We start from the raw sequence: 22,107 nt of genomic DNA, 5'->3' as shown, positions 1-22,107 counted from the left end.
TGAGACCGCACTTTTAATTCTTTTGTTGTAGGCTGTCTTTCTGCCAAGGATCAGCCTGAGGTGTAAACTTAAGGTCTTCTCAGCTCTTTCTGAGCCTTTCCCTGGGAATGCACAGTCAACTTCTAATTTACTTCATAAAGCAGTAGTTTTTGAGTGTCCCAGTCTTTAATGTTTGCCTCCTAAAAAGGAAAACAAAAAGAAAAGAAAAAGAAAGGGGGAAAGGACATCAGCTCTTTCAACCCCATGGAAATCACTTCAGCTGCAGGGCGAGGGACTTGCATCAAGAAGAGGGTAGCGCAGCAACAGGGCTTCCCTGGTAAAGAATCTGCCTGCAAGGCAGGAGACTCGGGTTCGATCCCTGGGTTGAGAAGATCCCTGGAGGAGGGCATGGCCACCCACTGCCGTACTCTTGCCTGGAGAATCCCTGTGGATAGAGGAGCCTGGAGGGCGATAGTCCACAGACAGGGTCGCACAGAGTTGGACACGACAGAAGCAACCAAGCAGCAGCAGCAGTAACAGTGCAGCAACAGTGGCTACCAACCTCGTTGTCTGCACCTCTGTGACCAGAAGTAGCAGTCAGCTACACGGATACCTGATATTTGGAGGACAGTGTTCTTTTTGACCACACGGTCTCCCATAAGCTGTGTGCAAGCTGTTCCAAGAACACATTTATAGCTGCCAGGCACATGGCTGGGTGTGGGAGTTGGATAGGTGCTATTGTGTTAAGAGCGTAAATGGGCCAAAATTAACCACAATTTACCATCCAAATCTTCCCCTGGAGCTTGTAAGTCTTCAGGAGACTCCAGTGTTCTAAAATAGCTATTAATACATCATACAGATTCTGATAGTACAATCATTGTCTACAGTGGGAAGACAGATTCCTGGTCCTTCCTATTCTACTATCTTCCAGAATCTTCTATTTTTTTTGTCTAAGGTTTAGTAAGTTCTAGTAAGCTCACAAGTTGCCCTAACAACAACATGAGGGCAGCTGCATCAAAGTAAATTCAGAGGTACAGTGTAGTGAGAGTGAAACCTTGAGTTTAATGAACCTACCTCAGTTTCCCTATTGTGGATAGACCTCAGAACTAGCCACATATTGATGAGATGAATATAGACAACAGCTGCTCTGAGAATGAAGAGACTATCTTGGGCCAGGGGTGATGAAAGACGAGATGATGCCATGGCAGAGCTCAAGGAAGGCATGGCCTAGGCCATGGAGTAGGCAGCACATGTATCAGACAGTTAGAGGTGTTTATAGCAGCCGCAGCAGCTGGGAGGAGGCTCAATCAGCCAGAGAGCAGTGCTGGGCCCAGAGGAAGCTGAGAGATCAGATGGTGAGTCACAGCAGCCACGGGCTTCAGCAGCTCCACCAGCTCAATCCCCAGAGGTGGGACCAGCTGACTTTCCACAGCCCAAGCAGTCAGGTTGGCTGCTCCCTATGAGAGGCCACCCTAGACCCAGAAGATGCCACATGGGCTTCTGGATCCAGCTCTCCAGCTGCCGTCACATCACCACATAATCCCTCACTGCCACCTCTCTTCCTGGCACCGTCTTGGGGGTGGGGGTGGGAAACAGCCTGTTAAATCAAAAGGGCAGAATTAATCTAAAGAGACTCTTTAAATTTATCAAAGTAATTTACCAGGTAGGCTTTCTTTCTTAAATGCAATACAAGATTTTTGTTACCAGGCAGAAACAATGACATCAAGGCAAAAAATAGAAATATAAAATTATTAATGATAGTAATATCTTTGCAATAAAATCACAAATTTGCTCACATTTTACTTTCACATTTTATATTAGTCCCTAAAACACTGAACTGTTTTTGAATTAATGAATGAGGCTCATAAAAATAATAAATTAAGATAAATTTGTGATGGAGAAACACTACTGTAAAATATCTTAACAACAAGGTGATTATTGACTTAACCTCTGATACAGTAAGATACAATTTATCCAGGAATAATAAGTATAGTTATCCCTTCTTCCTGGAATGTTTGTCCCCCAAATGCCTGGGTGACTGATCCTTTACTTCTTTCAGGTCTTCATTTGATTCATTTTCTCAGGGAGACTATCTTCTTCCACTACATAATATTCCACACCCGTCAAACCTTCTGTACAAATAACTCCCAAATGAGTTGTTTGTATCATGACAAGTGTTTATTTCTTACCTCTGTCTCGGTCTGGGTATAAGTGCTATTCTCCTGGGTGGCTTGTGTCAAACATTGCACAGAGAACCAGACTTTGTTGTAATGCTGTCGTCTTTCAACATGTGGCCTTTGTGCTCTAGGGAAAGGGGAAGAGGAGACAAGGAAGGCACATTGTACAACTAATCATCTCAGTCTATAAATGAACACCGTTAGTTCTGCTCATATTTCATTGGATAGAACTAGTCACATGTTCCACTTAATCATAACATGGCCTGGAAAATATAGGAACAAATAGTGATTGGTAAAACCAATGTATTTTCCTTCTCATCACCAAATATCTATTTGTTTCCCTTTTCCCTGCGGCAGATAATGAGCTAAGTCTCCTTATAAAATACTTTTCCTAAAAGATCTGTGACTTGCTTTTAACCAACAGAATATGGCAAAAATGATAGAATGTTACTCCATCAATTAAGGTATATTATGTAAGACTCTGTCTTAGAAGATTGGAAAGATAGATTCTCCTGCTAGCTTTGAAGAAGCAAGATGCCATTAGTTCTAGAGCCATAAGGAAATGAATTCTGATAATACACTGAGTAAGTAGATTTTTCTGCAGTCAAGCTTTCAGATGAGAATATAACCCAGCAGGCACCTCATGAGACATGAGCAGAAATTCCTACTCAGCTGTGCCCAGATTATCAACCCACAGAAACTGTGAAATTAAAAAATGTATGCTGTGTTAAGCCAATAAATTTGTGGTAATTTGTTATGCAACAATAAAAAAAACTAATACATTCCTGTATTTTAAAAAAACATTCATTTTCTCACTAGTTAAGAAAATATAGTCATTTTTTCCCCTAGAATTCTAGGTGATGTGGGTTCTCTCCATCACTAAAAACTTAGGGTAGCTAGAAACCCACGGTCTAAAGGACAAGAGATCTGCCTCCTCTGAAATCTGATAGATAAAAAACACTCAACAATAGATACATTTGGAAAAGAAAAGAATGGAAGACATATAGCTGTCTCTTATCCAGAGTAAATTCAAAAATTCTATGGATAGGCACTGCGTTATATCCCCACCTGCCCTAGCAGTCTGAGAAGCTTCATGATTAAATTCTGATTCTGAACATGTACAATGTATAACAATTGTATATTGTTCCCTCTACCTCCAGCCATTCCTTTTTCTCCTCTGTGAGATTCTTTCTTTCCCATTACTCTTCCTCAGTTCAGTTCAGTTCAGTCATGTCCAACTCTTTGCGACCCACCCCATGGACTGCAACATGCCAGGCCTCCCTGTGCATCCCCAACTCCCGGAGCTTGCTCAAACTCATGTCCATAGAGTCAGTAATGCCATCCAACCATCTCATCCTCTGTCATCCCTTCTCCTCCCACCTTCAATCATTCCCAGCTTCAAGGTCTTTTCAAATGAGTCAGTTCTTTGCATCAGGTGGCCAAAGTATTGGAGTTTCAGCTTCAGCATCAGTCCTTCCAATGAATATTCAAGACTGATTTCCTTTAGGATGGACTGGTTGGATCTCCTTGCAGTCCAAGGGACTCTCAAGAGTCTCCTCCAACATCACAGTTGAAAAGCATCAATTCTTCCTGGCCTTATATAAAATGAGGGATCTCCTTGGTAGGGGGTGTATAGAATTCCAAACCTGCTTTCTCATATGGATAATTGTTCTAAATCTTAAACTGATAACCTTTTAGTCTGGGCTTCCCAGGTGGCAACAGTGGCAAAGAGCCAACCTACCAATGCAGAAAACAAGTAAGTGAGTGGGTTTGACCCCTGGGTTGGGAAGATCCCCTGGAGGAGGGCATGGCAACCCACTGTAGTATTCTTGCCTAGAGAATCCCATGGATAGAAGAGCCTGGCGGGCTATGGTCCGTAGGGTTGAAAAGAGTTTGACACAACTGAAGCAACTTAGCACAGCACACACACACTGGCATGATAGTTTCTCTGGTAATATAATTTCTTCTAAAATAAATAGGTTTCTGATTTTTATGTTTCCAGTCGTTTCTCTGCGCCAGTATCTATACCCGTTGTTTTTCTAAATAAAAGATTTAAAACTATTTCAACTTAATGAAAACCATAACACTATTTGAAACCACACCTTCAAATTTTATCTTTTCTCTGGCTGAATTTTACTGGGGCGTCTATCAAAGCTTTTTAAAATTCTACCATTTACTATTTGGAATGTAAAAGCCGTCAGCTTTTCCGAGTCTGCAAAGACTGAGATTTCTAGACTTTCTGTAATCTTTCATTTATTTTTGAAAACTGGTGACTTCTTTCCTGAACTCATATCTTTTTTGTGATACTTTGCCACATGCAACCAGTAGTTTCTATCACTTACTAATTGATTTTTTTCAATCACTTATCTTACTGCTGTGACTCAATGGCATAAGATAAGTTATGCGATAAGAATAACATTTTACTAATTGTTTTGCCACAGAATACTTTCATCACCATCTTTCTAGTTTCCAATATTAGTTCTTTGCTACTTGCAGTTGAAATTTAAAATCGCTCAGTCATGTCTGACTCTTTGTGAGCCCCACCCCTCTCCATGGACTGTAGCCTGCCAGACTCCTCTGTCCATACAATTCTCCAGGTAAGAATACTGGAATGTGCAGCCATTTTCCTCCTTAGGGGATCTTCCCAACTCAGGGATCAATCCCAGGTCTCCTGCATTTGCTACTGAACACCAAAGTAAATGCCTCATGTTTTAGGTTTTAATTATAGTAATACTCTATTTCAAGGTATTCATTTCCACTGTAGTCAGGATCATTAATACTGTATGCTATAATAAATAAGTAGCTTAATGCTATATTTCTTACTCTCATCATAGTCTTCTATCAGTTAACTAACTTTCCTCCAAGTGATAGTTCAGGGATTCAGGCTTCTTCTATCTTGGGATGACACCATAACAACACATGGCCTCTAGTGACGGTGGTATCATCCAGTGAAGATGAAGAGAAGGAGAGAGGTCACATTGGACTTTTAACTCCATTGTTAGAAGTGATTCTCAGTATTACTGTTTAAATTCTATTTGCCAGTAGTCACATAGCTCTCCTAAATGCAAAGACTGGAAAACGTTTAGGAACATATTAATATTGCAAGCACTAAGACTTTCTGCCACATCTTATTATTTGGCCTCTCCTTCCCTATTCCACCACAATATGAGCTTCATAAGAGCAGGGATTTTGTCTGTTCCCTTCACTTCTGTATCTTTAACACTTGGAAGAATGCCTAAGTGAAGTCACTCAGTCGTGTCCGACTCTTTGCAACTCCATAGACTGTAGCCTACCAGGCTCCTCTGTCCATGGGATTTTCCAGGCAACAGTACTGGAGTGGATCGCCATTTCCTTCTCCAGGGGATCTTCCCAACCCAGGCCTTGAACCCAGGTCTCCCACATTGTAGACAAACACTTTACCGTCTGAGCTACCAGGGAAGTCTAGAAGAATGCATGGCTCATAGTAAATAGTTATTAAATATTTACTTAGAGAATATGTAAAAAGGAGAATCCAGGGCTTCTTACCATTACTAGTGAGTGAGAAATTGGAAGAAAATAATAAAGAATTCCAAGCAACCAAAATACATACAATGAAATGTATGCAACTATACTATTCACTGAACCTCTTCCCTCCCACAGGCCATTTTAGACAAAGCTCTATTAACTCAGCCATAAAAAAGAACACATTTGAGTCAGTTCTAATGAGGTGGATGAACCCAGAGCCTGTTATACAGAGTGAAATAAATCAGAAAGAGAAAAATAAATATCATATACTAACTCATATATATGGAATCTAGAAATTTGCTTCTGATGAAATTATTTGCAGGGCAGCAATGGAGACACAGACAGAGAACAGACTTATGGACATGGTGGAGGGGGCAAGAATGAGAGGGTGGGATGTATGGAGAGAGTAACATGGAAGTTACATTCAGTTCAGTTCAGTTGCTCAGTCATGTCCGACTCTTTGCGACCCCATGAATCGCAGCATGCCAGGCCTCCCTGTCCATCACCAACTCCATTCAGCTCATGGACTCACATCCATCAAGTCAGTGATGCCATCTAGCCATCTCATCCTCTCGTCCCCTTCTCCTCCTGCCCCCAATCCCTCCCAGCATCAGAGTCTTTTCCAATGAGTCAACTCTTCGAGTGAGGTGGCCAAAGTACTGGAGTATATGTAAAATAGATGGCCAATGGGAATTTGCTATATGACTTAGGGAAATCAAAGTGGGGCTTGGGTATCACTGAATCATAGCATAGTAAATAAATCACAGCCACTATGATGAGTCAATTTGGTTTGGTATATTAATACTTTCTTTAAAAAGACAAAAAATTTTTTAAAAAGAAAAATTGTAATACATTTAAGAAAGCTTTTTTTTTTTCATTCAAATGGACATTTTTCAGTCATGCCCTAAATCCCCTAGTTGTAACTAGTCCTTCATTCATCTATAATGGTTGATAGATAAAATAGGACAGTAATGGCTGTCTCAGCTATTTTTGTGCATAATTTGTCATTTCTTCTATTGGAAGCTCCCACTCCCTGAATGCTACATTGATTAGACTACATTCAGAGTACCAGGTTCATTAGAGGATAGATGCACGTTTTGTGGAGTCTGAAGATTACACATTCCAAAGGTTTTTTAAAGAAAAAAACAAAACAAAACCCACCAGTATGAAAAAAGTTTCAAAAAAATATTTATTCAGAATAAAAATCACAACAAATTACAGATGAAAAAAGTTACAAGCAACAGACATCACCAAATTGAGAAAAATATCATGATGTTTTAAATTAATTGCTTAGCATATCTTTACAATACTTTATCCTACATATCTTGACTGTATACTCCTTTTTCTTCATATGAAAATGATTTTGTCACATTTTGTTCTATAGACTTAAAAGATAGCTCAGTCTTTTCACTAGCAGATTTGATTGAAATTTATTTTTTATTATTGGTAGTTTAGAAGAGCTTCTTTCCAGTCAACAACTTATTATTGGGAAAGCCATATTCATTTTTAAGACAGTGAACAAATTTGGGAAAATCTCTATCAAATTTGTGTAACATATACAGAATAAGATGTGGGATTTTCCAATTCTAGTTCTGGATCCATACATTTCAAACATCATCTATTCCATCAACTGCACACTTCTGTGCTGGGTCCCAAAGCATCCATTTGCTGATTGGTCTCTGTCTATCCACCTTTGTGTCACAATATCAAGTGACCCAGGTAATGGTAGGCCTTGGGACAGCCGGAATAGATGCTACTGTTACAATGGGTTGCAATATCTATGAACCACATAAACTTATTCCAGTTAATTAACTCAACTTCCCCTTAGCCAGGGGGCTCCCCTAACAGCTCAGTTGGTAAAGAATCCACCTGCAATGCAGGAAACACTGGTTTGATTCCTGTTTGGGGAAGATCTCCTGGAGAAGGGATAGGCTACCCACTCTAGTATTCTTGGACTTCCCTGTGGCTCAGCTGGTAAAGAATCCATCTGCAATGTGGGAGACCTGGGTTTGATCCCTGGGTTGGGAAGATCCCCTGGAGAAGGGAAAGGCTACCCACTCCAGTATTCTGGCCTGGAGAATTTGATGGACCAGTCCGTGGGGTTCACAAAGAGTTGAACATGACCGAAGGACTTTCACTTTCACTTTCCCCTTAGCCAGATCCCCAAAATGCTTGTAATAACTTCAGTGCTGTTGGACGCAAGGAAAATTATGACGGAAGGAAAGTTAGAATAAAAAGACAGCAATCTTTTGAGATAAAAATATTTTATATTTGAAACTGACAGAAACATAATAGCAAGTGAACATACTTCTAGGACCCTTCTTGTGCTGGAAGAGGCTCCAAGTTTGTTTCCTGGTGTTATGCCCAAGGTCCAAATCCCCAGAACTGAGAGAACAAGACATCCACGGCAATGCAAATGCAAAAAGGGAATTTATTGCTAGCTCGAGCTAGGGCCCTGGCCACATCCAACACAGTGGAATAGAGCCAGAGCCCCGAGCCCTGGATTACAGTAGTATTTATAGGTTTAGGACAAAGACAGGGAACTGGCAAGGTTGGATTGGTTACAAGGGTTTCTTTGCATCTACTAATTGGCTAGATTTTTGTGCACATGGGCTTTCTTAGGAGATTTCTATCCTTGTCCCGATTGGCACAGACCAGGCTACGGGGAGCATGTTGACAGGCTGAGTCCTCCCGTCACCGGTGGGAGGTAATTTTGATCCCGCCTGGGCAGTGTCTCAGCTGTTTCTGGGATGCTTGCTCCAGCCTATTTTAGTCATGGCCTCTATCAGGCCTCAACATTCCCTCCTTGTCCTTTGATCATGGAGAGGAATCCTCCTCTCCATTCACTGCCTGGTATTGTTGTCTTAATACCATTACCTGAACTGTACTGATACGTTCTCTTACAAAGATTATTAATCTGTTTAAAATACATGGGCCGAAGGTAAGAATGAGTAGGCGTATAATGAGCGGTCCGAGCAAGGTAGAAATTAGTGTTGTTAGCCAAGGAGATTGATGGAACCAGGACTCGAACCATCCCTGTTGGGCTTCTTGCTCTCTCTTGCGCAGTGCTAATCTTTCTCTCACTTTTGCCATAGACTCTTTTACCACCCCAGTGTGGTCTGCATAGAAGCAACATTTTTTTCTTAAGGCTGCACACAATCCACCTTGTTGCAGGAAGATCAAATCTAGGCCCCTCCTGTTCTGCAAAACCACTTCTGATAGTGAAGTAAGGGACTTTTCAAGGTGGCTGATTGAGCTTTTTAATCTTTCGATATCAAGATCAATGGCTGCTCTTAGGCTAGAATAGTGTTGATTCTGCATTATTAAAGAGGATATCCCAGTTCCTGCCCCGGCTGCCCCTAACCCCAGTAGGACTGTGAGGGTTAAGGCTGAGACTGGCTCTCTCTTAGACCGGTGTGAAGCCTCTAGTTTCGGGAGGATTTCATTATTGGAGTGATAGAACAGTCGGGGGACTAATAGTACCAATACGCAGAAATCTTTGGAATTATTTAACACCCGCCCGTGAACACAAGGGGCTAAGCCTTTGGAGCAGGCCCACCAATTGTCCTGGGGAGGCACCAGGTACCTGTTTGTCACTGTAGAATTTATAGACTTGCAGAGGTGTTGATAGGTTTGGGGGACATTTTCTATGCAAAGGCCCCCCGCCGGTTACTTGTTGGAGAGTTAATCTGGCGTTTCCTTGAATGCGAAGATCTCCTGACTCTGGGGAGCCAGAGGCAAACTGAAAAAGGCATCTTTCAAGTCCAAGATTGTATACCAAACATAGTCTGGTGACAAGCTGCTCAGGAGGGTATACGGGTTAGGGACAGAGGGATGAATGTCACCACCCGTTTGTTGACTTCACGAAGATCCTGGCCTGGTCTAAAGTCTGTTCCCCCCGGGCTTTTTCACAGGTAATAGGGGAGTATTCCATGGGGACCGGCACTTTTTGAGAATTCCTGCCTTTAGGAGGCTCTGTATGTGTGGCATAATTCCTTGCGGGGCCTCCTGGCTCATGGGATACTGTTTCACCCTCACAGGAGTAGCATTTGCTTTTAATTCAACAACAATGGGCGGTCTTTGTTTAGCCAGTCCTACTCCCACTATCTCTGCCCAGGCCAGAGGGTATTTCTGAATCCACTGTTGTATAGCAGGATCCACAGCTGCAGGGGGCTTCGGTGAATATAGTCTGTATTCATCTCTCAGTGCCAGGGATAAAACATGAATTGGTTGTCCAAGCCCGTCTGTGACTGATATCCCCCCAGAGTCAAAGTGAATTTGCACACTGACTTTGGCCAATAGGTCTCTTCTTAATAAAGGGGCCAGACATTCCGGGATCACCAGAAATGAGTGGGACACCCGTTGGGCTCCCAAGTCCACTTTTCGTTTAGTAGTCCAGTAATATCTCTTTGTCCCGGTGGCTCTCTGGACCAAGCTAGTCTTTTTGGACATCGGCCCAAATTTTTGATTGAGAACTGAGTACTGGGCTCCCGTATCCACCATGAAGCTGACCGGTTTCCCCTCCACATTAATAGTTACTGCCCTGACCCCCCTAGTCGCTATCTTTTCCTGCATATAAGACGCGAGTCCCCGATGGAGATTTTTCCTTTCTGGTAGTCTTTCTCCTCAGGTCTCTTTTGGGGCACTCATTTTTCTAATGTCCCTGCTCTTTGCAGTAGGTGCATTGGTCTCTCTTTAGGGCCTGTCTAGCTGGTTTCTCCCCTCCTCCTGACTGGGTGTCTCTAGTTCTCTGGGAATCAGGCCCCGTTCTCGTCCCTGCAAAAAGGATTTGAGCCAGTTCTTTTTGATTCGTCTGGTTCTCCTCAGCTCTATATTCCCTTTCTTCCCGTCTGATCTTTTCTGCATATTCCCTTTCCTCCCATCTAATTCGTTCCTCCCTTTCCTCAGGGGTCTCTCTGTTATTGAACACCTTTTCAGCTGCCCTTACCAGATCCTGTATTGTCTGTTCTCCCAGCCTCTCTATCTTCTGCAACTGCCTCCTGGTATCCGGAGCTGCCTGATTAACAAAGGCTAGTAAAACTGCTGCACGTGACTCATCAGCCTGAGGGTCCACGGGCGTATACTGCCTGAAAGCCTCCATTAACCTCTCTAAAAAGGCTGCCGGGCTCTCATTTGGCTCCTGCCTTACTTGATTTACTTTAGCCAAATTAGGTGGTCTCCTGGTGGCTGCCCAGAGGCCATCCATCAGAGTCCGGCGGTACACTCGGAGATGCTCCCTACCTTCAGCGCGTTCAAAATCCCAGTTCGGTTGCAATAAGGGGATCACTTCTTTGACCAGGTGGGGCTGCATTGTGGGCCTTCCATCCACTCCTAAGACATGTTTTCATGCCTCCGACAAAATTCGTTTCCGCTCCTCCATAGTAAAAAGCACCTGCAACAGCTGCTGACCATCATCCCAAGTAGGGTTATGAGTAAACAGGATAGAATCTAAAAGATCAATATGGCCTTGGGGTTTTTCAGAAAAAGAGGGGTTTTGAGCTTTTCAGTTATATAAGTCGCTCGTAGAGAAGGGCCAGTATTGGTAGGTCCATTCCCCGTCAGGATTTGCCAGCCCAACACGGACAGGAAGCGCCCAAATGGTGGACGAAGGTGCCTCTAGGCTCCCATAGTCGGACGAGTCTCCACCCCCTCGGGTCCTTCCGGGAGTTCCCTGGGCTGGCCCCGCCTCCTGCTGTGGAGCCGAGGGTTCTGGGTTCCCCCTTTGTTCTCCGGAGGACACCTGAGGTACCTGTGGGAGCAAGGGTGGTGGGATATATGGGGGAGGTGAGATTTCAGTGTCTAAATCAATCAGACTAGGGTATAGAGAAGATTGCTGGAGTATCGGTTTTTTGCGGCTCTCCCGTGCCTCACAGTCTTCTTCCTGGGGGGCCTCCACGACCAGGACCTGTGGAACAGAAGCACTGGGGGGGGGGTTGTGACTAAAGAGTTTCAGCCAAACTGGAGGGTCTTCTACTAAATTTTCCCAGACCAGGATGTAAGGAGCTTGGTCTGGATGGCCCCAAGGGTCAGGAGCCATTATTCTTTCTTTAACAGCCTGGATGACCGGCAGGCCGAAAGTTCCCTCCGGCGGCCAGCCGACCTGAAATGTCAGCCACTCGGATGAGCATAGGGTTCTTAGCTTCCTCTTTACTAGCACTGATAGATTCTGAGCCTTGGATTTAAAAATCGGAAAAATGGTCAGTCATTACAGATAGTGGTGTAGAATAACTCTGACCCATGACGGCAACACCCACAATAAGCACACAAAAAGCAAGCATGGCGCCGGCACACAAATTCAAACGACAGACAGTAGACGAACAAATATCAGCCGAAAACACTGAACTAGGTTTATCCCTGGTTGCTGTTGTCCTGTTCCCCAAAGTTACCTTACCGAAGGGTGTCCACTGCCCACCAGACTCAGGATCGGGAGAAACATTTTCCCCGTTCCTTTACAGAACGGCTCACAGAACCATCTGCCTTCCAGCTCGAATGCTGGGCCTCAGACTTACGCTGGCCGGGCGACTCTTTCGCCCCCTGACCTGATGCCCGCGTCCAGATATACTTCCTCCTAGTGAGGCTTCCCTTATGCCTGGAAGGTGTTGTTCTTCTCAGTCAGGGGATCCCGGATGAGCCCCCAAATGTTATGCCCAAGGTCCAAATCCCCAGAACTGAGAGAACAAGACATCCACGGCAATGCAAACACAAAAAGGGAATTTATTGCTAGCTCGAGCTAGGGCCCCGGCCACATCCAACACAGTGGAATAGAGCCAGAGCCCCGAGCCCTGGATTACAGTAGTATTTATAGGTTTAGGACAAAGACAGGGAACTGGCAAGGTTGGATTGGTTACAAGGGTTTCTTTGCATCTACTAATTGGCTAGATTTTCACACGCACGGGCTTTCTTAGGAGATTTCTATCCTTGTCCCGATTGGCACAGACTGGGCTACGGGGAGCATGCTGAGAGGCTGAGTCCTCCCGTCACCGATGGGAGGTAATTTTGATCCCGCCTGGGCAGTGTCTCAGCTGTTTTTGGGATGCTTGCTCCAGCCTATTTTAGTCATGGCCTCTATCAGGCCTCAACACTGGGATCTGGCTTTGGGTTTAGATTTGAATGCTATGCTTCAGGAGGAGTACATTCACTGAAAGGAGGTAACGAAGGGTGGTGAAGAGTCAGGACACCTTGCCTTATGATAAGCAGCTGTTGCAGCTAGGGGTCATGTTAAAATCTTGGAATAGACAATTCAAGTGGTTTCCAAGTCTGTCTTTAGTCCTTGTAGTTTTGTTGAGGTGAAAGAAGTATTTCAACTCAATATAAGGAATCACTGTCTAATGTTAGGCCAGTTTCAACACAGAATCGACCAACTTGTGAAAAAGAGCTCAAGAAGGGGCTAAATGAGAACCAGTCAGAAATCCTCTGAAGGGGAGACCCCAGTTTGGGGCTGGTGACAAGGATAGGGAGTGCAGTATGAAAGAAGCTAACCTTTACACACTTGCAAATCTGAGATTTTAGGATGACTTTGCTGTTAATTCTATTTGAATCCTCAGCCTCAGGTTTAATGCCTGATATATATAGAGTTTTAAAGATAGATGGGACTGCTTTTAAGGTCAGAGAAAAACGTTTGGCTTTTTTTTTTTTTTCAAACCTAAGGGCAGCAAGAATGATCCATTTAGCTCTTTCTATGCTTTTTTGTTTAAAGTTAGATTGTAAGACGGTGGTTAATTAATACAGGATGTTAAAGGTTGCAGATATGTGATTGCTGGGTATAGAGCAAGTTATACAAAGAGAACATCATGTGGGATCCTTTGGGATCCCTGTTCTTCCAGTAGGTACAAGAATAGGAACTTGTTTCTTTTGTGGTGTATGTGTGGGGTTATCAGTTCTTTGGAGCAGCTGAGCAACGGTGTGTGTGATGGGTCAGAGGAACAATGAGTCAGGGCTTTTTGTGACCCCTGACAGAACACAACTGAAACTGCCTTGAGGAAAAGGGGGAGGGGGTGGATTCATTGCTTTCAAGGGTAGAGTTCACTTAGACATATTTGCCTCCTAACTCTCGAAAGATATCATCCCCGCCCCCTCAGGTTTCCTTCCTTAAAGTTGACTTTGTCCAAATGCATTGGTGGTACTTATATCTACATTTGGTGGCTTATATCCTTCTAAATTAGTTATCCTAGTTGGAAGGACTTCTTTTTCTGAACTGATTCAGCAAAAGATCCAGATTGAATTTCTGGACCAATAAGCCCATTGCAGTACCAACCACTGTGGTCTGGAATATGATGACTGGCCAGTTCTGGGGAGTGAGGGTGGGAGGTGTCAGTATTCTGGAACCACCACAAAGACTCCTGGGCCCGGGGGGTAGGGCGGAGGGAAATGAATAACTGTTATCAGAGAAGGGGAAGAAATGGATAATACTGACAGTACACACTCAAAAATCCCTCAATAAAGATATCTGTTATTTGGGGAAAAAATGTTTTGGGTTGTAGTTTAACTGTAAAAGCGTGCAAATCTTTCCCTTATCTGGATAGATATCATGCATGGGGGATGAGTCTTAACATTTCCGCATTTTTACTCTTTCCTCTAAGCGGGACTGAGTCACTGAAGACGCTGCAAAAAAAGTAAACAGAAAGCTTAAAGTATTAATACGGTAATTTTTAATTTGAGTGCCCTCTTTAGACAAAGTAGCTGGGAGCGCTTTCATCAATCCATTTTAAATCGTGACCACACCCCGTGTAGGTGACATGACTATTACCGTCTTGCCCTTGCGGTTGGGGAAATCGAGGCATGACATTCCTCCATTCAGCCTTCCGGGGGCATTTCGGAAGAGTCCAGCCTGCCTGATATCAGAGGGTCTCCTTCCTCCGCTGCGCCTCTCGGAACCCTCATGTCCTCCGGCGTCGCACAAGGAGAGCAGCTCAGGCTCCGCCGCAGCCTCGGGATTCGTCCTTCTCCTGGCTGCACCCGCCCCGCTCTCCTGCACCTTCCCCGGGAACCTCCAACTGGACAAGGTCTGGAGTCTCTCCCGTCCTCTCCCCTCACCCCTCCCGTTGCCCTCCCTCTGGTCCACGACGTGCAGGAAGCCCCCAGCCCAGTGCCCTGCAGGGAGGTGCGGGCACATGTCGCCCAGGCGTCCAGCGGGAGGGGCGCCGGCGCCGCCGGAGGTGAGCGGCCCGCACCCTTCGCCCCCGAGGGCCCGGGCGCCGGGGCAGGGAAGGGCACCGGGCACGCCGGGCCCGAGGAAGGTGGCGGCGCGCGGGAGGCTGGGCGAGCCCGCCGGGAGCGGCGAGGGGGCCACGCGGGCGGGCCGGCGCGCGGCTCGCGGGCGACGCCTGGAGAGCGAGCGGCGGGGAGCCGGGCGCTGCTGGGCCGCTCGGGGACGCGCCGCGCCCGGGCCGCGGAGCTCGGCGTGAACCTCCCCGGGATGCCCGGACCCCCGGGTGCCCTCCCGAGCGCGGGCGGAAGACATGGCTTCGCGCGTCCCCGCCGCCGCTGACTCGACAGAATCGGCGGGCCGCGCGAGGGGCGCGGCGTAACCCGGGGGTGGGCGGTGGCGCGGAGCCGCCCGGGGAGCTCGGGGCGTCGCTGGGAGCGAAGGAGGATGCCAACACAAAGGCAAGCCGAGACCCAGCCCGTTGCGGAGGGCGGCGGGAAGAGCCGCTGAGGGGCGCGCCGGGCGCGCTCGGCACCGTGCTGCGTCTCTCGTCGCTGCCTCTGGTTGCCGGGTCGGAGACGGCCGCGCAGGGTCCCTCGGTCCCGTGGCAGCGGCCGCCGCAGCCGGGAGCTGCATGCGACGCGCCTGCTTTCCGCGCGGCGCGCGGACCAGCCGGAGGGCGCTGGGGCCGCGGGTCCGGGCATCTGCCGGGGCGCCCAGTCGCCCGGCGGCCCCATCCCCACCCGCAGCCGGCGGCGGTAGGCGCCGAGCTCCAGGTGAGTGTGCGGCCCTCGCCCGGCCCTTGCTCCGCAAGCCGGACGACGGGAGGTGGCTTTGTTTTCCTCCCTTGCGCCCCGGCGCGGTCATTCATTTGACATTTCGGCTTCCGCTGCCCCGAGACGCGGGTGAGAGGCACCGGGACGTGTTTCAGGTTTGATCCTCCCAGGGAGCTGAGACTTTTGGGTCCATCTGAGCATCTCTTGAGGGGGCAGAGGCTTCATTTTCTTTTGGTTTGGAATGTGTTGTGAACATCCTCTGCCGCGGCTTGGGGCCTGGAGGAAACTGGGGCTGCAGATTTAGACGTAGACGTTTTGGAGGACGTGCAGCTGCAGAGGTCTGGCTCTTCCATGCCTTGTGTTTTTCTCTATTAGCAGAGCTCAGGTGTTTTTCCTTGCTTATCATTATTAATTTAGGAACATCTTTACAGGCACATTTGTTTCTTTTAGAGTTGGAAGTCTTTGGAGACAATACAGAGCTCACAGTTACAGGGGATCAAGCGCTGTTGAACTTGGAGAAGGCAGGCATCGTCAACCGTTGTAGGTAGAGGGTAGAAGTGGACCTTAGGCAAACTTCTCTGGGGGCCTTTAGCCCTCCCAGTACGATTTCTGCTTTCACTGTCTTGGAGTCAAGCAAAATGAATTCTCATTGCACGTATACCTTTGTCAAAGTGTGAAACTTGTCTTTTATTTTTTTTAAATAGTTTTCTATAGTTTGTAATTTGGAGGAAAAAGATTTAAACATAATTAGTAGAGTGAACCTGGTGAAATTTCATGATTTCGTATTGTCTCATAAGTATGATTTTCATTTTACTATTTCTCCTATTTCCTCAAGGGCTCATTTCTTCTGTTGCCTAGAGAGAGCTCCACCGCACCCACCCCCACCCCCCCCCCCCCCAATAGATGGCTGTATGTTCTGAGAGGTTATCTTTAAAATGACACTCACATTACCTATAAACAAGAAAGGATCAGTTGTTAGGCTTATCCTTGGAGTTGTTAAAGCAAGAACCCTAATCTGGATGGGGATGCTATTGATGGTGTGAAAATCTGGAGTTTGCTAATCTGTTTGGGCCTCAGAAGATTCCTGCAGGGATTGTTTATACAGTGTGGGAGACAGATGGCATTCCCAGCAGACAAGAGAAGCCCAGCATAAAGAGTCATTGTATTCTTCAAAAATTATCCACTTCCCTGTTGGGAGATGGGGTACAGTGGGGAAGACATAGTTTTCATCTCCCAAAGAAGACATTATAACCGTATCATCCAGCAGCTTGACTAGTGAGTTTCTTTTTTTGAACATTTAAAAAGTCATTATTGAGCTGTTTGTTTTGATTATTCCTTTGGCACATTTTGGCCTCAATTTTTGTTATGTGAAGCAGTTTAAACAGTTATATTAACAAAAATGTCTTTGAATTTAAGATTATCGTACTGCTTGGAAAAACAGTAGTTCTTGAGTACAAATGGCCCCTTGGACTTATAGTGTCCCCTACCCGGAAGGACTTTAGTCCAACCTGCATGAATTCAAAAGGAATTTCTTCTACTACCTCCATGACAGGTGGTTTCCTGACTGCTAGCGTTTGTCCCCAGATTCTCAGCTGTGGGTAGTACTCTACTTTTATAAGACTTAACAGCCTAAGACTGTTGGGTCATCAGTCTTTTGCTTAGTCCCCTACACTTAGCAAAAGCCTAAGATTTTTGCTTTAGCAGTGAGCTCCATCACAGCATTGAACAACCTTGGGCAGTGAATCATTCTGAATGACTGTGAAGTCTGTGAAGAAGTTAAAGTCATTCTGAACATTTGTGATAAGCCATCTGGAGCATCTCTGCTCCTACCATCATTATAGATTCTTTACGGGCTGTAGATTCCAGCTAGATTGCAAAATTGGTCTGCCCTTTGTATGCATGTGAGGGAAAATATTCCAATAAATTCATAGTCACTAGCTACAGGACTAAATTTTATGAAGAACATGAGCAATGTTTGACCCTTTGAAACAGGAAGTATGGGGTAAAAGTAAGCATTGGCTCTGTTTAGCCTGGAAGCTGATCTTGGGGAAAAAAAAATATATGTCTTTACTTTTTTCCAAATCCTTCTGCACCACTGATTTCAGCAAAAGGCAAAGGAACTAAGGTTGTTACCTGTAGCTGAGGACAGATACCCTAGCTATTTTTTCTGGATGAATGTGTGTTGCTGGAGAAGTGGCTTTTGGGCTCTGCATGTGCCTTGGCATCAAAAAAGGGTCTAACATTCAAATTTGGATTGTTAAATGTGCGGTTGATATCTGTGTACCTTCTCAGTAGGTTGCTTCCTCTCTTGTGAAGCATTCCTTTATGAGAAACCCAAGGCACCAGGCCTGGGATTTGCTGGGCCCCTGGCCTGCATCCACATTCTTGTGTGTTACTGCATTCTTTCCTGAGTAAAAATGGAACCAGTTTTACACACATAGGGAATGCAGGGTGGAGTGAAAACCTTTCCAGCTCCATTGTGGAAAGGCCGGCCTGGCCTGAAAGAGAGAGGACTGCATTTGAAGTGTGTTTGGTTGACATAGCAGAGGCAGAATTGCTTCCTTACACACAGGATGGCCTTTGTATGGGAAAATGAATGAGAGATTAGACGTGTGACCACACCTTCTCAGTTGGTTTATTCCTATTGCCCTATCTGAATCATCAAATGCATCCCCTTTCATATTTAAAAGTGCCCTGGTTTGGATGATAAATTGTATGGTCACCCTGGATTTTCAGGAATCTTCACTATTTTCTTCTCCACCTTCTTCTGACTTCAGATTTTGAGTCTGGCTTTATTTCAGTCTTTAATTTGTTAAATGCAAAGATTTAAAAAAGTAAAAAAAATTAAACAAAAAAATGCTTAAAGAAAAAAAGAAATAATAAAAATGATGAAAGATGAAGGAGTGAGGTATTCGGTTGCTTGTCATCTATTTACACATACAAGAAATAAAAGTTTTATGCTTGAGGTGTTAAGTGTCTACTTTGGCTCTGCTGCTGCTGGTGCTGCTAAGTCGCTTCAGTCGTGTCCGACTCTGTGCGACCCCATAGACGGCAGCCCACCAGGCTCCCCCGTCCCTGGGATTCTCCAGGCAAGAACACTGGAGTGGGTTGCCATTTCCTTCTCCAATGCATGAAAGTGAAAAGTGAAACTGAAGTCGCTCAGTCATGTCTGATTCTTCGCGACCCCATGGACTGCAGCCTACTAGGCTCCTCCGTCCATGGGATTTTCCAGGCAAGAGTACTGGAGTGGGGTGCCATCGCCTTCTCTGACTTTGGATCTAAGCCCATGCTATTATTGTCTTTGAGCACAATGAGAATTAACACCTGTTTACCTAGGGCTGACACGAATTGGGACAACTCCTATGATTCGGGACAGCAGCTTCAACAAAACCTGTTTGCAGACCTAATGGCTGCATGGCTTTTGCAGATTGGAATGCAAGTTTCAAGGGCATCCCAGGTGGCATTAGTGATAAAGAACCCACTTGCCAATGCAGGAGGCTTAAGAGACTCAGCTTCTATCCCTGAGTTGGGAAGATCCCTTGGAGGGGGGCATAGCAACCTATTCCACTTGCCTGGAGAATCCCAGGGATAGAGGAGCTTGGTGGGCTACAGTCTATAGGATCACAAAGAGTTGTCATGACTGAAATGACTTAGCACATATGCAAATTTCAAGATATGGTGTTTGGTCAACTTCTTGGAATTCACTGAGAGACCAAAACACATGTGTTGTTGTGAAGACTTTGACTCCACATTCTCCTAGTTTCCAAGCCCTCTGGGCCATGAGAATAATAGAAGAGCCTTTGTTTTCTGCCCTCTCTTCTGACAAGAGTCTTGGGTTTGGGTCTCAGCTTTTCAGACAAAAGGCTTGCAGAGAAGAATGTGATGTGCCCTCTCACCACATGAACATTCTCACAGGACTAGAGATTGTGCAGGTGACCTGACGGGGCTTTGAGTTTGAACACTAGATATATGGAGCTTGTGGCATATAATTTTACAATAATGGCTGTGCTTCTTTGCTAAAGAATTGCCTGTTTGAAAGAGTTCGCTCGCAGTGCTGGCCAGTAGGTGTTACAAATAATTATGGCTGTCACTTTTTCCACACCCACTCCACTGAAATCCTCAAAAGCTTGGTCAGCATGCTTGAATAAGAAGAAATGTATGTATCTTCTTTATAAGTGGGAAGACTGTATAGTTATTTTTGTTCAGACAAGGACGCTCTTGAGAGTAAAGTGAAAAGTGAAGTCACCCAGTCGTGTCTGACTCTTCGTGACCCCATGGACTATAGCCTGCCAGGTTCCTCCGTCCGTGGGATTTTCCAGGCAAGAATACTGGAATGGGTTGCCATTTCCTTCTCCAGGGGATCTTCCCAACCCAGGGATCGAACCTGGGTCTCCCACACTGCAGGCAGACTTTTTACCGTCTGAGCTACCAAGGAAGCCCCTTGAGAGTGAAAAGAGGTACTAACTGGAAGGGGCACCATATCAAACAGTTTATACTGTTGTGTCAGGAAAGTTATGTTGGATGATAGTTTTAACTATTACCTAAGTCATTAGCTTTTCTATGAAGAATATCCGTATGGTAGAAGAATGTCCTTAACTTCTAGATTTGTTCAACATATGTTTAATGTGTGCATTTGTATACGTATGTGTATATATACACAGACATTGCCCATATATCTATAGATATTGTATTATGGGATTGAAATTAACTGCTTAAGAAGACCTAGTCATTTGGAAAACTGTGACTTTCATCATTCCTTTCATAGATTGACTTTTAACTAAAAAAAAACAAGTCCAGCCTCTCCACACTTTAAGTCATCTTCTGACCTTGTGCAGTTCTCTTGCTTAAATCACTTGATGGTTCTCCATTTTCTGTTTAATTCTCAAGTAAGATCCACAGACAGATTGGTGGTTAGAGAGGAAAAGCAATGAAAAAATTTTACTTACTCCCTCATTCATTTATTCATTCAACTATTCATACTGTTTATTGAGCACCTTCCATGAATCTAGACGCTGAATGGATAAAACAAAGATCCCTGCCCTTATGAAGTTTTCATTTTATTGAGGGTGAAGACGTGGGAGTGGGAGATGCACAATAAGCCAAATAAATAAGTGAATTATGTAGCATTCTAGAAGGAGGTAATGCTTTGGAAGAAAGTAGAATAGATAAATTAGTTGAGTAGCCTTCATGAAGAAACCTTCAGCAAAGACTTAAAGGAAGTGAAAGAAGTTGCTCATACAGATACCAGAGGGGAGTGTTTCAGGCAGAGAGAACAGTCAGTGTGAAGGAGTGAGGGTGAGAATATGTTTGGATGTGTTCAAAGATTAGTGAGAAAACCAACACAAGAGGGTGGAGTGATGGGGGGGACGTGGAAATGTGAATCAGAAAGATGATGTAGGAGTAGCAGAGCATGTAGGATCTTGAGATGTGAGAGTGACTATAAATCCAGCAGAGATCCCATTATGTTCTTAAAAGGTATTCTGGTATTAATTGTGTTTGTGCTCTGAAGACTTGCATTTCATATATGGTGCACTTCATCTTAGGTATTATACTTTTTATGTCATTTGCTCATTGTTTACTTGTTAAAATAACATAGTTTATTGTTGCTGGTCTTAAGTTGTATCTCCATTGCGCAAAAATAGATCAGAGGCTCAAAAGTGGTTCATTGCAGTGTGAAAATAGTGATGAAAACAGTAATGAAAATGCTTCAGTTCAAAATGTCACAAACATGCTTAGAGAACTAAATCCCATTCCAAATATAAAACGTGAATCTGTATGTGTAAAAACAAGGGAGTTTGTGACAGGAATGATTTCAAAACAGTAGCTGAAATGGAAAATTATAAAAAAAGCAAAGGGAAATAAGATGATGACTATTTCAAAACTGCTTTTTTATTGGGTTTGCCATCCATTTGCTCCTAGTCCTCAGTCATCACCTGTTGTGAAACTTTTTCTGTGAAGCCATAGATGTTTTGGTGTCATTTTCAAACAAAGCACAGTGGCTTCTCTGTTAGACCATTCAAGTTTCCCAGGACAAGAACCCAATGATATTTTCCATTACAAAATTAATGTGTTAAACTTCTAACAGTAGGAAAGAGATTAAAACTTTAGTAGCATCATTAAGTGATCCTTGTAACAAAAGTAAGTATAAGTCATTTTATTGAAGAGATACTTGGAAAATCAGTTGGAAAGTTAAAGACAAACATTATCTGCAGAGAGAAACCAGAAGTTATTGTCAGAATTCCTTTGTCAAATGACACAGTTGGCTGTTGCATATTATCAGTGGAGTAGAGTGTGGAAGAGTGATTACTATCAAGTACACACTAGCAGATATTTCACTTTATGGATGGATGAAACCACTGATGTCATGCAGAGGATGAATCAGCTTTTGGCATTTGTTCAGGGAGGAGCACTTGGTGATGCTTTGTTCATTTATCACTGAAAACCCGTGGTATAGAGGAAGAGGTTTTTCTTTTGGTTAACCATTGTATATGAGACAGAAAAAGTCCTCAGGAAGCCGAACTGACAG

The 22,107-nt window shown here is 44.6% G+C and overlaps 1 protein-coding gene across 1 annotated transcript in view; it reads left to right on the top strand.

Moving 5' to 3' along the window:
* The first annotated feature begins 15,028 nt into the window (after nucleotides 1-15,028).
* HECW2 (HECT, C2 and WW domain containing E3 ubiquitin protein ligase 2) overlaps nucleotides 15,029-22,107 on the top strand; it is a 452,870-nt gene continuing 445,791 nt past the window's right edge. Inside the window, exon 1 of the mRNA XM_069577904.1 lies at nucleotides 15,029-15,581. The gene's annotated coding sequence lies outside the window, so the exon portion shown is untranslated. The remainder of the gene's footprint in view (nucleotides 15,582-22,107) is intronic.

The sequence above is a fragment of the Ovis canadensis genome, chromosome 2 (genome assembly GCF_042477335.2).
Source record: "Ovis canadensis isolate MfBH-ARS-UI-01 breed Bighorn chromosome 2, ARS-UI_OviCan_v2, whole genome shotgun sequence".
Lineage (NCBI taxonomy): Eukaryota > Metazoa > Chordata > Mammalia > Artiodactyla > Bovidae > Ovis > Ovis canadensis.
Note: the sequence above shows the minus strand (reverse complement) of the source record. Positions and strands in the feature narration are given on the sequence as shown.